General features: G+C 39.1%; 1 protein-coding gene across 2 annotated transcripts in view; it reads left to right on the top strand.

Moving 5' to 3' along the window:
* The window catches only part of LOC100705345 (mannosyl-oligosaccharide 1,2-alpha-mannosidase IA), a 183,349-nt gene that overhangs the window by 77,842 nt on the left and 83,424 nt on the right, over nucleotides 1–22,083 (top strand). The window lies entirely within an intron of this gene.

Below are 22,083 nucleotides of genomic sequence, written 5' to 3'. Positions count from 1 at the left end.
CGCATACACAAACAAAAATCAGATTTTCTTCAATACAACATCTTTTCTTCGCAATTAAAAAACAAAAACAAAAAATTAAACTATAACTTCCCCCAGACTAAAGTAAGTTACATGAATTTTCTCTCACTTGAACAACTAATATTAAAACATGCTCACATTGGTGAAGTTGGTTTAAGTTTTTGCTATAAATGTTTTGGCAAACTTTGTGTCTTCACTCACAACAAAGACTTTCCACGCTAACTACATGTTAGCACGTGGCCTACTGCTGTGCATGCGTTGCACATGCGTGAGGCTGATCAGCTGGTTACTGATTAGGGCAGAGAAAGCTGGAAATCAGCCGATTCTGGTTCCTCGCTTGTCAATTGTTGCATCTCTATATATTAGTGCAGCGGTCCCCAACATTTTTTGCACCACGGACCGGTTTATGTCCGACAATATTTTTACAGACCGGCCTTTAAGGTGTCGCGGATAAATACAACAAATAAAACCAGTACCAAACAAAAGCAGATTTATTCATGACAAACAGGAAAAGACCCGGGAAAACGTGTTTAAAAAAAAAATAAGATAAACACCGATAAAAACCCAGAAAACCATAAATTTCACACCCGAGCCTCAACTCTTGCGGCCCGGTACCAAACGACTCAGTGGGGGTTGGGGACTGCTGTATTAGTGCATCAATATTCACAAGCCCTCAAATGTACTCAGGATGTCGTCAAGCACCTCATGATGTTAAATATGACAGACGTTAAATAAGCCAAGAAGAGAAACATAAAGTCAAAAGGTCCTTTGTAATTTTGGATTTTGATAATAAGGCAGCAAACATGGATAATCTAGTTAAATGAGGGAAAACCAAACAACGTAGACTGGCCTTCAAGCTCTACTTAAACCAGAACTGACATCAAACTCAAAGTACAGAAATAAGTGAAGCGCTATTAATCCTTTGCTTTTGACGTGGGCTGTTGTGGAACATATCTTTCCATAATTAGACATTTGACGTAACTGTCCATTAACTGATACAGAGAAAAGCAGTAGTGCCTTAGACACGACGGTGGTTAGTCTCATATTGTATCCTACTTTCAGACGGTAGGCACATTCTTTAATTTTAAATTAAAAATTGTATAAAATATCTATCTTGCATTTTGTGTCGAGCTTAGAAATGGAGCTTGTTTTGCACCGTTTTGCTTCGTTGGCTTCTGATTAGCTCTTTCAATACTGAATAATAATTGAAGCCATGTAAAGGGCAACAATTCTTATAGCTTCTTCACTTAATAATCTGTATTTGTAAATTCTGTTTGTAAAAGACAGTTTGTTTGGAGGTCTTTATAATGTTCTTGTTTTTTTGCTTGTGCTTTGATGGGGCTGCTTTTGAGAACCTGCCGGTAGCAGTAGTTTAACTCGAATTTCAAATGAGACAAAAGCAACTGGATTTCTACAGATATAAAAATATATTATACCTGTACACACCTTCTGAAAACAAATCATAAGGAATGAATTTTTAAAAAATCCAGCTGTCATAAGAACAACAACACATCGCACTTATTTGCACCTCAGTGAGCTTTTGACACTATGTTTTCTTGAGCTTTCACTCAGCACAGGAAACCTCGCAACCTGCCAGGGGTGTCACAGTCTCCCAACAGCCTCTAATTGGAGCCAAATCCAGAGGGGTCCTGCAGTCCTCTGCAGTGGAGCATATCAGTCAGTTCGCACTTCTGTGCCTGAGGGAAATCCCACAATAAAGCTCTTAATAAAAGGTGGATCAGCTCTTAATAAGACTTGGGCTGGTACTGTCTTCCATACCTGAGGTCTCCCTCTTTCACTTCTGTAGGGATTCACAAGTATTAGAGAGGTTGTGGTTAAGAGGAGTCACTTTAAAGCAAAGGCCTTGAGCCACGTTTTAAAGCAACTAATCCAGGATCACTCTTAGATGAAAATGACCAAAAATAATTCAAACCCAGATTTTGCCATCTTTTGTTTATTCAACCGGTTTGGTTAATGTTTGTAGTTAAAGCTAAGACATCGGAGAAAAGTTTTGTTCTCGACCTATTAGTTATAAAAAAAATAAGGTTTTTAAAATCTGTTCATATGCCAGTTCAGTCATTCTCAAACTGTGGTAGGCGTGCCACTGGTGGTACGTGGGCTCCCTCTAGGGGTACGGGGGAAGTCTCCCCCCAAAAAATTTAAGATGAAATAATATACCATGTTCTGACTGAGGGATTTCTGAAAAAATAAAACGTACAGCTCTGCTTCGACGTGCACGAACCATGAAGCCAAAAATCCAGCAGCTTAACCACCACAGCAAAAATTAAAACGTACAGCTCTGCTATCACTTCCAACATAAATGAGGACAGAAATCTAAACAGCAGTTTGTAGGGTTACTGAAGTGGGACTAGCTGGTATATAATGATGTGCTACGTGATCGCTAGCGACACAACTATGTTAGCATAACATAAACACAGTGAAGCTGGAGGATGAACTCTAACTTTTTTCCACTCGATAAAAGTTAACGTGATGGTTCCCGATGGTTAGGGACAAATGCAGTCGCATGGCAGGATGCTGTAAATGGACCAAACTTCCGTCAGGAGAACAGCTGAGAAAATCCATCCACAATACGAGGTTATCCATTAACATACTGCTGCATGGGCTGGGATGCAGTTACATCGTAAGGTTGTTCATGAGGGTGAGTTCGATGAGAAAGAGGAGTGCAGCGTTATGTCTGTGTTATCTGATGAACTGATTATAAATCGATCTTTTTTTCCATCTGTGCTTTTTTTTGTGTTGATACTGTGTGTTATCCAGTATTTTCACAAGCACAATGAACTGCCAGCATCATTCAGTGAAAAACAGAAGAACAAATTAAATAACAAACGCTCCAAATACAATAAATCCAAATTGTTTTTCCCCACTCTCTACTGTTTTAATGTAATAAATTTAGTTGATTGACTTTTCTCAATGTAATTAGGCTGATATTTTGCTGCAGAAAGCCTATTTTGTTGGTCGATTTTGTTGATTAATATGCTGCAGGGAGCAGAGATCTGTTAGTTTTTACTGCAAGTCGTGTTTCAAGATGAGTTATCAAGGCTTCATCCACTTACTCTACTTGTGATGTAAGGCATCATTAGGAAGGAATATCAGCCAAGGACACTGAAAGCTAATGGACTGTACTGTTGTCAATATTAAAACTTGAGAGATGATAGAGATGATGATAGACTTGCAATGATTTGTTCGTGTTAAAGCTGCATTAAGCAATGTCTGACTGCTGGGAGATATGGGACTCCAAACAGACTCAAAGCAGTGAGCCTTGATATCAGCTTATTAAATTGTTATTGGTAGCATATTCACAAACAATCACTTCATCACATTTACAGATTCAGCACAAACAGCTTGTATTTTATACGGTTTCATCCCCGGGAGCTGGATTTATACCTGCCGCTAAAGGTTAATGGCACTCCTAGCTAGCTGAGATGCAGGTTATAAATTATAGCTTGGTGTCAGATTGTGATGATGGCACAAGCATAGTGCTAGTTAGATTCATTGCAGTTATGGCTAAGTGTTGTGAAGTTTGCGTGCTCTTTTCATTTTCATTTTTCTCCAGGGGCTGTGCTAGGTTAATGCTGGATCTCTTGGCCAGGACACCCTTGCAAAGAATAGCTGTGTGTCACAGCTGTGTTTTGCATTCTTTTCATTTACTTTGTGATGTAGGCAGTCAGAAAAAAGGCATTCCATGTAAAGGAGATTGCTGCTATACAGAAGGTTGACAGCGAGGTGACAGTTTGCTAGACTGTATAACCTGAGATAAGATTTTGAGATTGTTTTCATCCTGCTTTATGTTGTATTCATGCCATGAGACCATCAGTTGTATAAGAAAACAAATATACTGGAATCTGGCGTTGGGGGCTGATACGGCGAGAATTTGCAACATGGAAACAACATGGTGCAGTAATTAAACAAATACTGAACTATGCATATTAGCTGTGCAGTTCATGTGACTTTTAGCTATAATAAATACACCGCTAACATAGACCCCAAACACTGAATAACAATGGCTATTGAATAAAGAAGTGAAATGAATTTTTTCAAGCATGCTTTTATCGAACAAGGTCAAACTTTTGCATGCTGAGCGTGAATACGCAGTGCGTGTAATTAAAATCCCTTCGCTTATTCGTTGTATATCAAGCAATCTTTTGTGACATGTTTATTGTTCATGCTCCTATTGCAGCGATGATGTAAATACAATCTATAAGTCAGCACCATTTACAAGTTAGAAGCAGTGCGGTGCTCAGTGCTGAAGGATTCCTGTGAGACATATGCAAAGTGAGTCAGCCCTGTGGACCAAATAAGTCCACACATGGAGGTGAAAGGCTGTGAAATATGCAGGAAGGTGCAAAGGGGTTTGCTAATTTTCACTGGGATTTGGCACACTGGCATATCAACATTGAATTAATTTAGGAAATAATTCGATTTGAACTGAAGAATCTGTTGATGATGGATCGTACTGTTTTTGTATAATTGTATTGAATTAAGTCACGGTTACACACTGACATTGACAAGTATAGCAGTCACCTAATATGTTGTATAATGTCATTGACTCTAATACAAAGTGTATATATAAACAAATTAAATTTCATATGGAAACATGTTTCTTTACTGTGGATATGAGGTTCATGGGTGATTTCACCTGCTAACAGCCATCAAACTGTTTGTTTGTTTTTCTTTTCTTTTTTTCCCTAGTAACTAGTAACTAGTTTCTAGGGGGTTACTCATCGGTCTCTGCACCTTTGACTGTGGCCTTAACTTTGACATGTTAACTAACATTCTAGCAAAATATATAGCAAAGCTTTTGCATTTATGAACAATATCATAAATCAGCACCATCACCACAATATTTTACAATGACTTATTTATTAATTACATGGCAAATTATTTATTTTGATGTCATAGTTTTTAAATGTTTTGCTGTTTCTGTGATATGTTTTAAAATATTGAAGAGTACAACACTCAGCTTCTCCAAGTAATTGCTGTCTTTATCCATACAGCACAGCGATCCACTAAGAACCTTAATGCCGATCCGACTGATATCCAAACAATAAAGGTAGCGTAGAGCTATATAAGCTATTTATCTCTGGCAGCACAGCTGAGGAATAGTCAAATCTCCAAGTATGAAGGGAAGAGAAAGACTTTGTTCAACAGAATATGGTTAATCCCGTAAAAAAATATTTTTTTTCAGTCTGTTGAAAACTGTCATCGTTTTCCTGCTTTCAGCCATCCTCATGTGTTGCACTGTGCATTATCTATGAATAGAGAGAGGGAGGTTGTCAAAGGGAGAGGAAGGGAGAAAGGGCATCATGCTAGTGAGTAAATGTCACATTGTGAGGGGTGGTGCAAGAAGCCAGGTATGAAATTGGATGCTGTGTTCTTTAATTTAATCCCCAGAGCAAACAGAAATGCTACGAGATTGGATCTACAGTGCGGTTAGCAACGGCGTCTGAGGCTTGTCAATATGCTGAAAGTAACCAGAACATCCCTGCTGCTCGACGTACGGCCCGGCCCAAACCACAGAGAGGCAGAGAGACATTTTACTCCAAACCTTCTGTCACACTTTCACTTTTACTATAATCTTTCTTTAATTCTTTCTTTCAACCTTACGTTCCTTTTTATTTTTGCTATAATCCCTCTTCCCTTTGTCATGACCCTCAAGGCTGAAAGCGTCTCTCTTAATTCTTTTCTCTGAAACAAAGTTCTGATACTTCTTTTCCTCCTTTTACTTTTGTCATTTAAATTACTTTATTTCTTCAGAGCTTATTAAAATTTCTTTTGCCTTGGGCAATTAGAAAGCTATTTTTTTAATGTTCTTTCAACAATCGTGCCTTGATGTGAGATTGCGTGGGAGTTCCCACTCAGCCAACGTGTAGTCATTTATAATAAAGTTAGCATATAGACATTCACGGAGGTTAAATTTTGATTAACGAGCATTACATTATAATATGCTGAAAATTTGTGTGACATAATGAGACTGGACAAGAAAATCATCACAGATGTAGTTTGCTAATTGGCTAAAAAGCACTTGGTAGTGCTGTCCTGTCCCCATCTGATTTGATTTCATGAGACTATTTCATGTCAGGTTAATATTAAATCTCCTCGAGCATGAAGAGGTGAAGATCAAGGTCACCTTTTACTTTAGTGCATCTGACAGCAACATTTGTTTTGTCTCCAGCTTAAGAAATCATTTGTTTTTGTAAAATGAGATTCACGCAGTAGCACAGAGGAATATCTGTCACCCTATTCTCAGTGCCTGAGGAGAACTACTGCATAATGTAAAACATGTTCAGTGTTTTTAATTTAGAAAGTAAAATTGTGGTGCTAATTGAAGCTGGGATTTATTTATTAATGGCATGCAAAAGCATGCACTTTGTTGGAAAAGTTGAAACTCTTTTGAAGCAGATGAAATGGGGAGGTGGTTAAGTTGAAGGGCTTTGTTTTCCATTTAATGCATTTCATTGATAAATTTGAGCTTAAATGTGGAGATGACTGTGACCCAGATGGAGTTTGTGTAGTTCAGCACTTGTTATATTTACATGTTAATAACTTTTACCAGTCGGCTTCAAGTTTTGGTGCTGATATTATCAGCGGCTTTCACCGTGGCTGACATAAATCATTGAAGGTCAATTGGATGATATGCAAGATGTCTCGCCTGCTGCCGCTGTTTACTTTCAGCAATAATAAATCTTAAAGCATGGGGTGCTTACCGGCATGAAATCTGAAATGGTTTTGTCTAATCACTGGAGATAGATGCCCCTGAAAGGAGCTTGAGTTTTTGCTACAAAATATCCAGCACAGTGGGTTTTATATTGCAAGTCTAGAAAGTTATTGTAGATTTTCAATGGAAGACAACATTTACATATGATCACCTTCAAGGTTATTTGGTATACTGCTTTATTTTACACATCCAGCAGTTGCAGAACACATTTATTATAATTGATTTGGACACGTTTCTTTTTTTCTTTCATATTTGCCCTCTTCAAGTCCAGTACCTCCACTCTTCCTTGTTTTTTGGCCAAATGAAATATCTGCTCTTTAGCTAAATGCTCAACATTTGTATAGTTATAGCAGTTTGAAGAATCAAAGTTGAACACAGTAAGTGTAAATCTGGAGGATGATTTGACAGAACTACTGTACCTCTTAATTGCTTTGGTTTCGGTTTTAAAGTGGTCATTTATGTTTTTTGTTTAATTCATCTTCTGGTTTCATGCCTCTGTGAGATCAGCTGAGGTGAGCTTTTACTTTTATTGATCAGTTCATATTGACATGGTGAGCAAGGAGGCATCATAGAGAGTGGAAAATTTTTGTTTAGAGAAACAGTGTGATAGCTCGGGGCAAAGGAAGACATTATGATATGAGATTTTTCATACTTCAGGCTATCGGGAAAGTCTTAACTTCCATATTTAGATATGAACTGATTTAAGAGAGTGTGGGAAAGTGATGCAAAGTCATTTTGGGACACTTGTTAACTGCAAGACTTGCAGGCTAAAGCTCTCACTGCAATGAATTATTTTCAATATTTGATTCCCAGAGCTCTTGTGCCCTACTTCTATGGTGGAGGGCATTAGCTAAAACAATCAGCAGTGATTGCTCTGTATTTCCAGCTTATCTCAGTGCAACACTGAATGGACGTCTCAGCCTTGAATTCAGAAGGCATTGTTAAACATAAACAGAGCATCATTCTGGAGAAGTAATGTATGATATACAGAAAAGGTATATATGGCATATAAGTACACACTTAAAAGATTTGCAAAGGAAAATACTGATCCTAAAACGACTACTTCCAGCTTACCAGATAAAGATAAAGAAAGCCAAATAAAATACTTCACCCTTTCTTAAAAAGTCTATCTGCAATCATTTTGATACTATTGAGATAATGGACGTAGATTAGCTTTTTTTTCTTTTCTTTTAATTTGAGTAAGCACTAAGACTTTGGTATTCTGGGTGAATCACCATAAGATGTTTGAGATTTTCTCATGTGCGTATTCACAGCCACACAGCTAGAAGCAAATCCGAGTGGACAGCTTGTTTATGGTATTAATCTTTTATCACCAGGGCCTACAATAAAGGCTGTTTTCTTTGATCTGAAAAGAAAGCTAATTTAGGATGACTTGATTGCTGAGAGGATCTCTGCTTCTTGGAAAGACTCCAAAATGCATTTTCTTCTTTTCCTTTGCTACCATTCTGGGGAAAAAGCCAGAAAGCCCATGTCAACTCTGCCTACTTGTCTAGTGTCCTTGAAACCTTAGACTTATATTCTGTTCCCTTTTGAGCTACAACAAGTATATGGCAAGCAGATGCTAGCTTATTATAAAGTACAGTTTTGGGTGAATGACAGGGACAAAAGTATTTGACCATAACTCTTAAACTTTCAGTTCAGGTGTTTTCAATGAATTGGAGTGTAATAATATGCAGCAGTTGTAACAAGTCAACATTCCATCAACTGTAAGTGGTATTATCGCCAATTGTCGTATTTTAGGGAACACAAGAAAATCAGCCATGAAGTGGCAAACCATAAAAAGTTACACAGTCAAGTCAATGAATGCTAATGTATGTATTGCATAAAAGTCACCAACACTGTGCTAACCCAATAACTGGAGAGTTCCAAAAACTTGTCTGGCTTTAACATCAGTATAAAAACTGGGTGCAGGGAGCTTCATGGCAAGGGTTTCCATGGCCAAGCAGTTCTTATAGGTATAAAGTGTTGGTGGCCCAGTACTTTCATCCATAATAGGGTATGATTCTTTTAGATTGGTACAAAAATCTTTTACTCTCCTCACGTGCAGCTTAAGACCCTTTCTTAGTTGAAACATTGACCAAGATTGCTTTTAAATTCTAGAAAGAAATTCTATATATCACCGGTTGTTTGGTCACTTTATGTCATTTTCTAACTGATGTTGACTGATTAACTCAAGCCGTAAATGGTAGAAAAGCTGGGAATTTTATTATCATAGATAAAGAGGGGGGTTGAAAACTTGGAAAATGGGTTTTATTCACTTTTTCCCCCTCAAAATTTGGATAAGCATTATCTGTGTTAGTTAGCTTAGTGCTCAATTAGCCTAGCATGTGCAGACACAGTGACTACAAGCACTCCTAAAATTTACTAATTTATAGAAACAAGAAAAAAATAAATATTGAGAAATATAGATACTATTAAGGTGCTAATAGATTCAATTTTTGTTTATTAGCATTTAGCTAAGTGCCTAACTGCTGTGGGTGTATATTAGCGTACAAGCTAGCTAAAAAGGTGTGATACCCACTTTTAGCTAGCCTATCCATCAAGAGTTTAGTTATATGCACTACCACACTATGACCATTTAAACACAATCAGAAGTCAGTGTCTACCATTTCATATGTCACATCCACTATATCCTCTTTAGATTCCCTCTCTTGCTAAGTTTGACAAGGGTAATTTACCATTTTTATTAGATGTCTCATGTACTACTATCACTTTCTCCATTTGCTTCAAAGTGAGGAGGCAACCAATCCAACAGGCTAAGTGGTGGATTAAAGAGATGTTCATCCCTCTGTGAACGACGTCATTACCCCCGTGCCTGCATATTTGGGTCACTAGCTAAGGCACATTAAATGCCAAGCCAAAACCGTAGTCTAACAGATGCTGGGGACAAGGCTTGTGATTGCTGAAAAAGAGAGAACATTACATTAGGTGTCACAGCTGCCCCTCCCTCACTCCAGAGATTTTTCATCAACAATAGATGTCCTATGGCTATTAAGGGGATTGGCCACATGCTGCTATTCACAATTGCTTTCCAGTTCTCTGCTTCTCTACAACAAATGAAAGCATAAAGACCCCTTTTTACGCATGGAGAAATAGTTTTCCATTTTTCTGCCTTCATCTTATGATTATTTAATCCTGCCTTTTTTTTTTCATTTTGTCCCATCACCTCTTTTCCTTTCCATTCTCATCCCAAGAGCTGCAATTAAAGAGCATAAGGTCATCGGTTTTTGCTCACAGTTGTCCTGGCATGCAAAATGAGCTGCTTCTAGCAAAATAGGCTGAACCATTCACCTTTTCTCTTATGGCACGCCTAGGGACAATTTAAAACCAGTAGCGTTTATTAGGAAACCCTGAGGGCTTTTTAGATGATGTAAAGCATTAGCAGGTACTCTTACATGATAGAGACCAAAGGGAGGAGAGGGTTTGAAAACCTGATTTACTCTGGATCGATGGCCCAAATAATGAAGCGCTGGATATTTATTATTTAGTTGGTCTGGTTGGAGGTGCTATTGAAAGGTGAAATAAATTTTTTATAAAGCACTTGGCGGTTCTCGGGCATCCCGGATCCCCCCAAAGTGATGTTGGATTTTCACCAATTTTCACTGTCTTACATCATCATAACCTACAGCAAACAAACTTGAGCTAAACATATCTGCTGTGGCATCACTTTTCCAAAGACAGTGCTGCTTAAAAGGGACTTGTATGTACTGACATACATGCATACTAATACTTGGATTTTACTGTTATTGATCGAGCAAGGCCTTTGCACCTGTGTCACTTGAAAGCTCCTCCTGTTTTGTCATCTATGGAACATTTATTAAAAGCAGTCAGCTTTATTCAGGAAGCACTTCCCTTGACAACTGCCTGCTGTTTCCTCAGCCTACATATTAAGCAGACAGGTTTTTCCCCTCCTTAGCAATTACCTCTCTGTAGACCTTGCACCTGGTTTTAAAGGGGGGCACTGTAAAGGTTAGAGAGACCAAAGGAGGGAGTGGCAGCTTCCCTTTCCATTAAGGTTAAATGAAGGGCTACGCAAATGGTGCCCATCACCACCTGTCACATGCAAGTTACACACAGAAAGAAGGGGTGCAACCATCCACCCACTTTCCTTTTCTTCCCCATCAATTTCTATATCCCACGGGCTCCATCACGATGGGGTTGAAATCATCTGTCTCCATAGCGACCAGCACTAGGTGACAAATCAGGATCTGGTCCCTCACCCCATCCTGAGAGCACATCCCAACCCTCCATTCAATATTGCCTATTTGTTCTGGGACCAATAGGGCCTAAAGTGGAACTGCTGGCTGGCCACATCGTATATCATGATAATTGGAGGATATAGAGCAGTAGCAGCAGCAGTAGGGCTTTGGGAATTACTTTACTTTACATACTGTCACTGAGATATGCGTACAACCCAATCTATATGGATTTTTGGGGTATTGTTAAAGTTGTAGTTTATTTTAAACATTTGTCAATGTAAGTATTTGTAGGACAAATGTGTGAATTAAGATGTAATAAAATAAAACAATATTTTCTCTTTTATTGCAGTTCGAGCTATTTGCAGTTTCTTTTTATGTGAGCAGTCTCAGCCAATGATATTGGTCTAGTTCAGGCTGTGTTACATTGAGGAGCAATATTTAAATACTGCTTTTTACTTAGTTGTGCAAATGTTTGCTGTTGAAATCTACTGTGCTGTATACAGTAGTCAGAAAGAGTTGTGTTCAAGTCTGCACAGTGTTTCAGTCATAGTCTTAAATAATATGTATTGCATTTCATTTTACTAAAGGCTCTTCTCCTCAGGTTTTATATTTACACTGAGTCATAAACTTTAATTGTATTCGCTTTGTTACATCTAAGGAATTGCACAGCTTAGTGATGCTACAGCTGTAAAACATAGTTTTCTGTTTTTGAAAATTTTTGAAATGTTCGTAATTAACTGCTTCTCTGAGTGGACATTTTTCACCATTTCAGTTTGCTGAGAGCCAACAGCAGGAGACACGGTGTCACTTTAATGGCACGCCAGTACCTTTACAATCTCTAGATGATGAATTATTATAGTTGGAAAGTTTTTCCATTTTCACAAGATTTAATGAGATGCTTTATTAACATAACACTATCAACTTGAGGGTCAACTTTTATGGATTTAACCACACTGTGGGAAACATAGAGAAACTGGTCAATGACCAGAATGCCAAAGTTGTGGATGATTTACAGTGTTACATTTGTTTTACTACTGAAAAAAATGTCTTCGAACACTAGTGAAGATTGTAAGGTTGTAAGAGCTGTTCGGTCCATGAATCCAGTGAAACCATGAGATCAGAAGGATGATGGAAATATTTTCCCCCCAACTGTGGGTTAATGCTGGAGCATTTAAGGTGCAGGCTCATAAGATACTAGACAGCAAGCTTCTGATAATGCACTTTGGGGGCAAGCCTGCTGTCAGAGCAGGTTTCGTCCCGCTGCATGTAATGACGATCCTGGCTAGCTCTGCATCACTTGGCAGTGAAACGGTGGCAACTGCACAGAGATCACAGCACGCCCAAAGTGGGCTCAGTGCCTCCCTCAGTCCAAGGGAAAGTGACAGGGTTATAAAAGCATGGGTGTGTTGATGTCATCAGGGGGTACGTAAGGATAGCTGGCCATCACAAAACGCAAAGCAAGAAGAAATTAAAACCAAAAAGTGCAGAAGAACAACACATTAAAAATACAACGTCATGACCTTTAATTGTGTCGTTTCTGATAATCTGCTGTGGGACTCGTCTGCGCCATTAAATTCACAGAATGTTTGTTTTGGGGGAATTGCCTTGACAAAGAAAGCTGCTCTACAGCATTATAAAGCAGAACTCAAGCTATCAAGATGAAAGGGAAGCCATCTTTTATTATCATCGCCACTAAATTTCTGCTTTTCCCAACTCGGATTAGAATGAGTCCCCCTCAATGGGCATGAGCACATCATCAAGCCTTTGCAGAGGGATTATAGCCAAGATGATGAAAAAGTGTTTGCAAAATGTATGACGAAGCAGGAGGATTATAAAGGATTGTACCCGGTGCTACTGTAATAATTCAGTCGCGGTCTGATGAATACAGTGAGGGTAAAATTTTGTGGATCCAGATAAAATCCCCAAACCTTTGTTGTTATTTCTCGGTGTTTACCATCAGGATCCTTTAAAAAAAAAAACAAAAAAAACCTGTCTTTATGTAATCTCACTCTTTGATGACGTAGATCCGGAGTCACTGATGACATGTCTGCAACTTGAGACATGTTGCTGCTGGGTAGTAATCAGTGTTTGGCAGTTTTAATCACAAGTCTTTCATGCCAAGCTTTTAAGCTTATGTCAGTATTAGGGAGCAGATTTTAGTTCATTCACTTATTTTGGAGTCTATTAATATACAGTACCTCTTTTAAGCATTTCTTCATCGCAGCTTGTGTGTTCTCCAACCACAATATCAACCATTGTCTCTTTTAAATCATCAGATTTTCAGGTTCTCAGTGACGGTCTTTTTGTTTTTGGTACAAAGGAACATTTAGTTTTTTCCTTCAGGTTCTCTTATCACTCTCCAGGAACTCCTCAAATATTGCCTTTTGTTTTCTGTGGAAACACAGTTATGTTTAAGTTTAAGGATATGCTGTTTCTCTGTTTATCTAGTGTTGCTGTTTTGGGTCTTCACAAGAAGACATACTTTGAAGCATTAGGTCTAGCTGTGTGCAAATCAGCACCTCAGCTGCTGCAGCTTGTGGTGTCTCAAGCTCATGCACATATGCACATATTTCATCCTGCCTGCACAGAAAACACTTTCCTCCCATTTTATTGACAGGTATCCATCCAATCGCTGGCAGGTGGGACTCTGTTTGTCTGTGGTGAGTGAAGGGAAAGAGGAAGCTTGTGGCAATTGTAAAAAATAATTCATTCCTGCAGCAAAGATCGGAAGAACTTTCAGAATCAGCCTGACAGTGTGGGACACATTTCATGGTTGTTGTCGGCGGCTGGGTGGTTGGGGGTAGGGTTGGGGTTGAATAGAGCTAACAGTCTCTGGCATCCTGGGAACAAAACACGGTAAAACCGAAATGAACTCAGGAATGGGTAAAGCAGTGAAAGAGAAATTGATATTGAGTATTGTGGACAAGTGTTTCAACTCACATTCCTCCAGGAAATATTGTTAGAAAGTTTGCATTCCCTTAGTAATTGAGTGTGAAATTGCAGGTGAGCAAGCTGTAGTACCTTTCAATGTACAGACCAGCAGCCTCTAAACTGGTTCTCTGTAGATTTGTCAGAAACCTGAAATAGTTTTCCATAATTGAAAACTTTTTTTTCCCCAAGTAATCTCCCACTTTGAACGTAAACTTTTTATTTTGCTGCCCGTTATGTTGCCAATAGTCACTGTGCGCTCCAGACTAGTCAAGAAAAACAACAACTCTAAATGATTAAAAAAAAAAAAATCAGCTTTAACTATATACATATATCTTTTGGACAAATACAGAGGGGTGACAAATTAAAGGAGAAGCCTGAATTACAGCTGCAGTAAATCTGGTAGCTGAAGCATCTTGAGGTGACTGTTGTTGTGATTTGATGCTGTATAAATGAAATGAAATGTAACTGTCCTGGCATGGATTTTTTGCTATTACTTGTCCCCATAGATTAAAGCATTACTGCCAGTCAGTGATCACTATTTAACTCTGATCTGTACGCTGATGGAACTGATCTCCTCCAGGATTACAGTGCATAGGGGATGGGGGCACATCTGTGGCCTTTAAGCATACAGTAGATCTGGAACTGATGTGTTAGAAAGTGCATCCACCAGCATTGTCAACACAAAATGATGGAATATCTGTTGGAAAAAACTATTAACTAACTTTTCTGGTGGGAAATGATGGCCCAACACTGTAATAAGACACTTTGTTTTCTTTCTTTTTCTTCTCTTTAAATTCTTACCTGTCTGTAGCATTTTAGTTTCAGGATCCTCCTTTACCTTTAAGTGGCTGAGGTACTGAACAAATGAAGCAGAGCAGCTGCTCGTTGAAGATGGCTGGTTTAATTTCTCCTGCTGACGGGTGCTTTTTGTCAACAGGTTATTACACCTCTCCTAAATGGCCTGGGCTGCACATTTTTTCTGTGCGCAACTAGTGAGCTAGAAAGCACAGTTCAGATGAGTAAACGTCTGGTGTGCGTGATGGAGAGCAGTGCCTTTGTTTTAATAATGAGAGGAAGTCGGTGTTTGCAGGGCGGATTTCTATCGAGCATTTATTTATTCATTCTTTAGATACCAGTTGAATGACCTCACAACTGGATGAATTGTTAGTGCTTTATCAACTGCCTAATCAGAGCCTCTAGCTTTAGCTGTCATCTCAAATCAGGTTTTGTGGTTTGACCGAGCATCAGATGTGTAATCCCCCCCTCACTCTCCTACTGTTTTGCCGTGTCTCTAGATCAATGCAAGACAGGCTTTTAGGACAGGGAGGAGGCGAGGGGTTCGATAACACTGTGTGCGGTGTGTAATCTTATCTGAGAGCCTGTCATATCAGACAGGGCTGCTCCACTGACACGCCACGCTTTCCCAGAGTGGCAAATTAGATTGCTGCAATTAGATTGATGTGTGTACTGCTTGAAGTCTAGAGCCTCTTTAATCATGTCTGGACACTTTGTATTTTGTATTTGTTTCCGATTGGATTAATCTCTGCTAAGGTATGGTGATTAGCTTCTTAGTCTTTGACACTTTGATAGTGTATTGGTTATCCTTGCTGCCCCAGTACTGTGATCTCCCACAGCTGATCACAATTCTCTAACACAGCATAACACATCTCAATATATCTACATAATAAAAATACAAGTTATTCTTACTTCATACATGTGAAAATGTAACATTGAAAAAGGACTTCATGTAATTGTCAAAAACCCAAACTATTGGAATTATGTACACCTTTCCAAATGTCTCCATTGGGGAAATCTGCATACTTTTGAATGGCCAGAAGGTGGCAACTCATCTGGTTCTAATTGTATTGCAAGTCTGTAAGAAAACCACAAGGCTTTTCAATTGATCTATGTCCTCAGTAAACACTTTCCTGATGGTCATGATGCTTGCTCAATCATCCAGGACAGGAAATCCCAGAAAGTTGATTTTATTTTGAACGTTGCGTTTTCATTGGGAGAAACCTTTCATCTCATGGCCATTGATCAATGACAATTTGCATATCAATGATCCCAAAGCTGATTACATGCCCCATTGTTAGTCAGTGGTGCTACTTTTAATCATTATGCAAATATACTGTTTATAATGTTGGGGACATCTGCAATCAGCCAAGACTGAAGAAATCTCTTGGACTCTTCCAATGAAAACACAACATCGAAATGAACAGAACCAACTTTCTTAGACTTTTCTGATAGCTTTATTGTCTATTTAATACCCTATGATCTTAATTTTTAAATCATGATCTCAACTAGAGGGAAATTGATGATAAAGCAGGATATGCAAGCCTATCTGATCCAGCCATCACCCATAATGTCCAGTATTAAAAAATACACAAAGGTAGTGATGCTTAAAATGCTCAGCTCAAGACCTCAAGGCGTGGGTGGTGTCATGATAATGGTGGCTACATCCATCTACATGCAGTCTATGTCATTTACAAATATCGAGGCTTGCCTAGCACTAAAGTAGTCCTCCTTAAAGCTGGGTGCCTCAGAATATGTTAAAATGCATTGAGAGTCAATCACACATCGACCCCCCTGACAAGTATTCACCAGCTTTTTTGTCCAGCATGTGGGGACTAAACAATTATCCGCTCTGACATAAAGGATATCTGCTATTTGCAGTTCTAGCTGAAGCCTCTGGTTCAGTCATCTCCCTCTCCTCAGGCCTCCTAATGGAACAAATTTCTTTTGACTCCGGCTCTAATGTCCCTTGATCTGTCAATTCTCTTTCCCTTCCTCTGTCTTGCCAAGAAATGGTTGTTGTTCTGGAAGGCACAAAGAACCATTAGACGCAAGCCTTTTGCAGTTCGACTACATGATTACCATAATGGTGAAAATGGAGATGCTGAAGGGGGCAGAGATGAGCATATGTGGGGTGCAATTACAATCAGATGTCAGCATTTTTTTTCTCCATGTGGTCCATTCTAGATACTTACCATTTGCGTAATGAGTAGAATAATGTCATGTTTGTATATGCCCGCATACAATAGGAAAGCAGAGAAGCAGAAGATTTATATGCATGGTACTGCTAGTCAAGACAAAGCAGACATGCAGATATTCACACACTGTACTTGGAGAAAAGAATGACTTCCATTTCTAGACAAAGACTGCTAACTTTATTGAAAAACATCTCCTATAGTCGTTTCTTAAACGACAAGTGCATAAAATAAATAAATCGGTGAATAAAATTACTTTTTAGTTTCATGATTATAGATATCTACAGGTTTGTGAAATTTCTTCTGCTGAAGAAGATCATGTAATAAAAGCAAAATGAAAAGCAGAACAAAATACAGATAAAAAGATGGCGACGTAACGTGATTTGGTAATTTAATTCTTGAAGGTATAATTCTGCAGTTTGGGGTCTTCAGTTGAATCAAGTGAAAGCTGATTTTATGTGTTTTTTCCAGTATCTACATAAAGGATGAGTTCTTAACAGCAGATCAGTTGTCTAGTCTCTTGTCTATTGTTTTTGTCACTTCAATAAGAAATGAGCTGATTTTTGAGCCTTCCATCTCCTTTCTTCATATTCCAGCGCAGTTGTTTGGATGGGTGTGTTACATCAATGTCTCACACACAACACACTCTGCATATTTCTTGGTGCAGGGTCAGCTTTCCTTAGCCTTATGATTTAAGCAGTGCATCTCAGTAACAAGTCCTCTGCAAACAGCTCTGTCTCTGCAGCTGTCGCCTGCTCTTTCAGGTTCTTTTTAAACATGTGTCATATTCTTTGTTGAAGGAAAGAAAAACGAACACCAGACGATTGGTAGCTTGTTGCACCAAAACTGAAAAATAAGGTAACTCGTGTTTGTATTCCTTTAGACTCGGTCTTTTTACAGATTAGTAGATGTGAACTATGCAGGCACAAATTAGTCCAGTGTAAAGTGAACAAATTGTGCAGTCTTAATTGAAAATGAGGATTCAATTGAACATGTTTAACAAGCCCTGTGTATGCACCCTAGTTCTGTGAAGTGACTGGTAGCGTAGTGTTTAAAATGTTAATCAGGAGGATTAGGTTTCCTGACTATCATCTTGTAGCAAGCGGGATAGGATCTGGGAGTAAGTAGCTTCTATTAGCAGCTACAGAAGACTGTCCCCGCTGATTGTGGCACAGTTGATACTATTAGCGTATCTTTAAATGGTTGCCATCAAACCTCAAGTAATGTTGAGGTTTGATTGGACATCTACCAACATATGATGCCGTAATCATATATTAAAATAAACATAAACTTTCAAAATATCGAATTCGTTTATCACTTTGATTAATTTCCTATCTTGGCTTTGCGTTGTAGGCGTATACAGGCTAACCAGGACCCAACAAAAAACTATTAACCCCTCCCCCCAAAAAAACCCTCCAAGCTCAACCTCCTTACTATGCAAACTTCATCACTCTGATGTTGTCGGTGCTATAACGTCTATGCTGTGTAGGTTTTGCAGTTAAAACCAGGCTGACATAAAAAGATGCATTTTAACGAGCGGTAATATGCATCTTCAGGGACAAACGTATATATCCAGATGATCCACCGTCCTTTCATTATTGATATTCAATGACTTATCTGACATCTTCTCCTCAAAGAGGCTAATGCACACGATTGGTATTGCAGCCCTCCAGAAAAGTCAATCTTGATTGATGGGCATGACATTTCACACTCTGTGTTTCTCCCAAGCTTTTTCATGTTCTGCTCTGTAACCCTACTTAATCCTACTCCCTCTAAAACCACTTACTTCTTTCCCCACTTTTGCTCTGTTGGTGCTCTTCATCAAAAGCCCACTCACCTACAGAACCATTGCCTGTGCGCTTTATCTGTGATGCAGACCGTGTGCTTCGAATAGCAACCAGCTAAATGCCTTTAAAATCACACAGACACACTGATTCACTTACTGTCTTACTGGTGTCAGGTAGCATTAGTGCAAACAAGATGCTTATTAGCCTTGCAATTGATAATTGGTTACTGGCAACCACTGGTAACGGGGCAGTGCAATTATTGTAAATCCCAGATCTTGCATCAATTAGATCCACCTGACAGCTTAAATATCCGTCCATTTAAATATCCATCCATCCAGTCTGTGAACCGCTCATCCATTTCAGTGTCACAGGGGGAGCTCGAGCCTATACTGACTGCCCCAGGGCAAAAAGTACAATAGATCCTGGACAGGCCCCCGGTCTATTGCGGTCTGAGTTTTGAGCACATCTATAATATTTTATTTTTTCAGCTTTGTGCTGTGACTTTCCAGCAACAATGAGAAACAAATAAACTGATTTGTCTTTCTCATAGGTGTATTAAAACGATCCATCTCTGAGATCTGATTATTCTTATCTGGTTAACAGTATTGCACTTTTAATGTACTTAGTCGATGGAATTTACAATGATCATTGGATTTCATTTCAGGAGTATTACCATACATTTGGCATGCAGTATGTCCTGGTTAAATGAAATTAGAGCGGAAATGTTGCCTCCGAGCTATCCCCCGAGGGATTCAATAAAGAAGTGTCTTATCCTGATTCATATTTATCAGTGGTGTGTGCATGCATTTAGAGAAAAAAAGAAGAAGAGAGAATGAACTTAGTAATATCACAACACGAGCGTGCTGCAGTGAGTGATTGATCATGTGGACCGGGGCCGTCTAATGTAACCCCGCCGACCGACACTGACTGGCTTGTGACAGCTATGATAAATGAAAACCCACCGGCCAATGTCTTACTAATGGATTTCCATGTACTCTTTGTGCCTACGCACACACACACACACACACACACACACACACACACTCTGGCACTTGCATCTTACTTTCCGGTAGTGATGCTCGCAGGACACGAGTACGCTGGCGTATCCAAGCATACTTTGAGTAATTATATGAAATATTTTTATTTGATCTCAAGAGTTAAACTGTGTTTTAGAATTTATTATTTAATAAAATAAATAAAACATTCAAGCCTTTGCTGAACTAATGACTTCTTAATCAATTCTTGAGAAAATGTATGAACAATTTGACAGTCAGTTTTTAAAGTCATTCATTAAGAAACAGTGTCCAACCCCAAACACAATAACACTTAATAATAAATCAATCGGAGCGTGGCCATTTAATGTCAAGTAGTATTTCCTAACGGTTGGGTATTTATGCTCATATTGTTTGTTCTTTATTTTCCAAGGCATTAACTGAGGCAGCTTTGGTTTCTAAATAAAGCTCGTGTTGTATGTACAGTTTGTTTTCAACTTCGCATTAAATATGATGTAAAATACATTAAAGAATGCAACAGGATGCATGAGAATGCAAACGAGATCCTGTTGTGATGAATGTCAGTGTGTGAATGTTGATCAGTCTTTATAAATACACAATAGGGCACACCAATTACCCCTGTCTTCAGAGGACCCCTCAGGGTTTCTTCCATTTGTAGCAAAAAGGCTACAGAAATAAATAGGGTCTTATACCATGGAAGCAGAAGGAGTACACCATGATGGATTGATCTGCTCCGTCTGCTCCTCGGAGTCAATCAATCATCTTAGCTTTGGTGCTGTTTTCGATAGGAATTTTCCACACTCTGTTTTGCCTGCAGCCACAGAGAGCTGCTTCTGGGTTTGGATAACCAGAGGGCATTAGATATCTGATTACACCCCTCCTCTCAGTTGTCACCATTACTATTTGTCACAGAATAGAGATAAGGCTGCTAGAAAGAAGCAAACTAAAAACAGTGCTTCCCCTTCACACAGAATGAAGGCTTGAGTTGCATCTGAAAACGCACTCGGTTTCTTGCTGCTCTTATACACCACGGACAGTAAATGGTCGATAGTAGGTCATATATAAGCAGTGTGAGTCTTGTTTGAAGCTAGCACTACCCCATTGATGACAATATAAAGTGTACGGCAACAAGACAAAAAACACAGCAGAGGGTGTTTAAAAAGTGAGATGGTATTACAGCTACAGCCATGACACTGCGACCTCATCAGGACTTCAGTGCTGGAACAAAGGGAGTACTATTACAAGAATGTGGCTTTAAAATTGATTTACCAGACAAGAAAAGCTCCACACCACGTTTCTCTACATTTTTTACATTAAATGCTTTTAGATTTATCGCCAAAGAGTGTGACTTCCATCATTCAGTCAAGCCAAGTCACTCATCTGTGCTAACCTCATCAGCTTATTCATACAGGCATGGAGATGAGGTGAAAGGCAAACGGTGAAGCGGAGAGTTTTGCTCTCATGCTAATAATGTTGAGCAGGGTAAATGCTGACAGAACTGAAACTGCTCAAGATGTAAAGAGCTGATTGAAACAAAATTTTTAACAAACCAGTTGATGGAGAGAGATTTAAATGTCTAGACTTATTTATTCTTCTTTTGCTCCTGGTGACTTGGGAGAGGCAAAATGCCTCCTACCCACATGATGGAGCAGTATTAACCTCAACTGAGGATATTCTTGGGCGGTTGAAGGAATATTCGAGGGTGCTTGCATATCCTTGAATATACTTATTTTCTTTTAGTTGTTCAGCACTTTTGTCAACAGTTGCTTTGGTGGGTTTTTGAGCCTGCTTATAAATAAATTGAATTGAATGTTTTGCAGTCTTGGAAAATGCATTTGACTGCGTCCTTTAAGTGTCCCGGGGGAATACTTAGGAGTATGAGGTCTCTGGCCTGGTATTGTGGCCTGTTTGATCCCTGAAAAACTAAAAAGTTTTTATTGCTGGCAAAAAGTCAGACTCATTCCCAGTAGGGTGTTGGACTTCCAATCATAATTTCTGTGCCTAGAAATCCTGAGCAAAGGATTTCTAGGCACAGCCAATGGCCACAGGATGTCCACAGGATGTTATCTCCGCTTTTTGCGGACGATGTGGTTCTGTTGGCTTCATCAAATGATGACCTCCAGCTTGCATGATGAGCCCCAAGTCTCCCCAAGTCATGAGTGAGAGAAGCAGGAGTTTGACAGTCAGATTGATCCAACCAACCAGACCTGAGAGTGGAAAGCAAGGCTCTGTTTCCCAACCCTCACCTATGGTTGTGAAATCTGGGTAGTGACTGAACCAATGACAGTAGTGGAAATGAGCTTAATCTGAGGGTTGGCTGGGCTCATCCTTAGAAGTATGTTGAGGAGCTCAGTCATTCAGGAAGGAGAAGTGAACCATTATTCCTCT

This window comes from Oreochromis niloticus, linkage group LG11 (assembly GCF_001858045.2).
Source record: "Oreochromis niloticus isolate F11D_XX linkage group LG11, O_niloticus_UMD_NMBU, whole genome shotgun sequence".
Taxonomy (NCBI): domain Eukaryota; kingdom Metazoa; phylum Chordata; class Actinopteri; order Cichliformes; family Cichlidae; genus Oreochromis; species Oreochromis niloticus.
The sequence above is the reverse complement of the archived record's forward strand: the minus strand, read 5'-3'. Positions and strand labels throughout refer to the sequence as shown.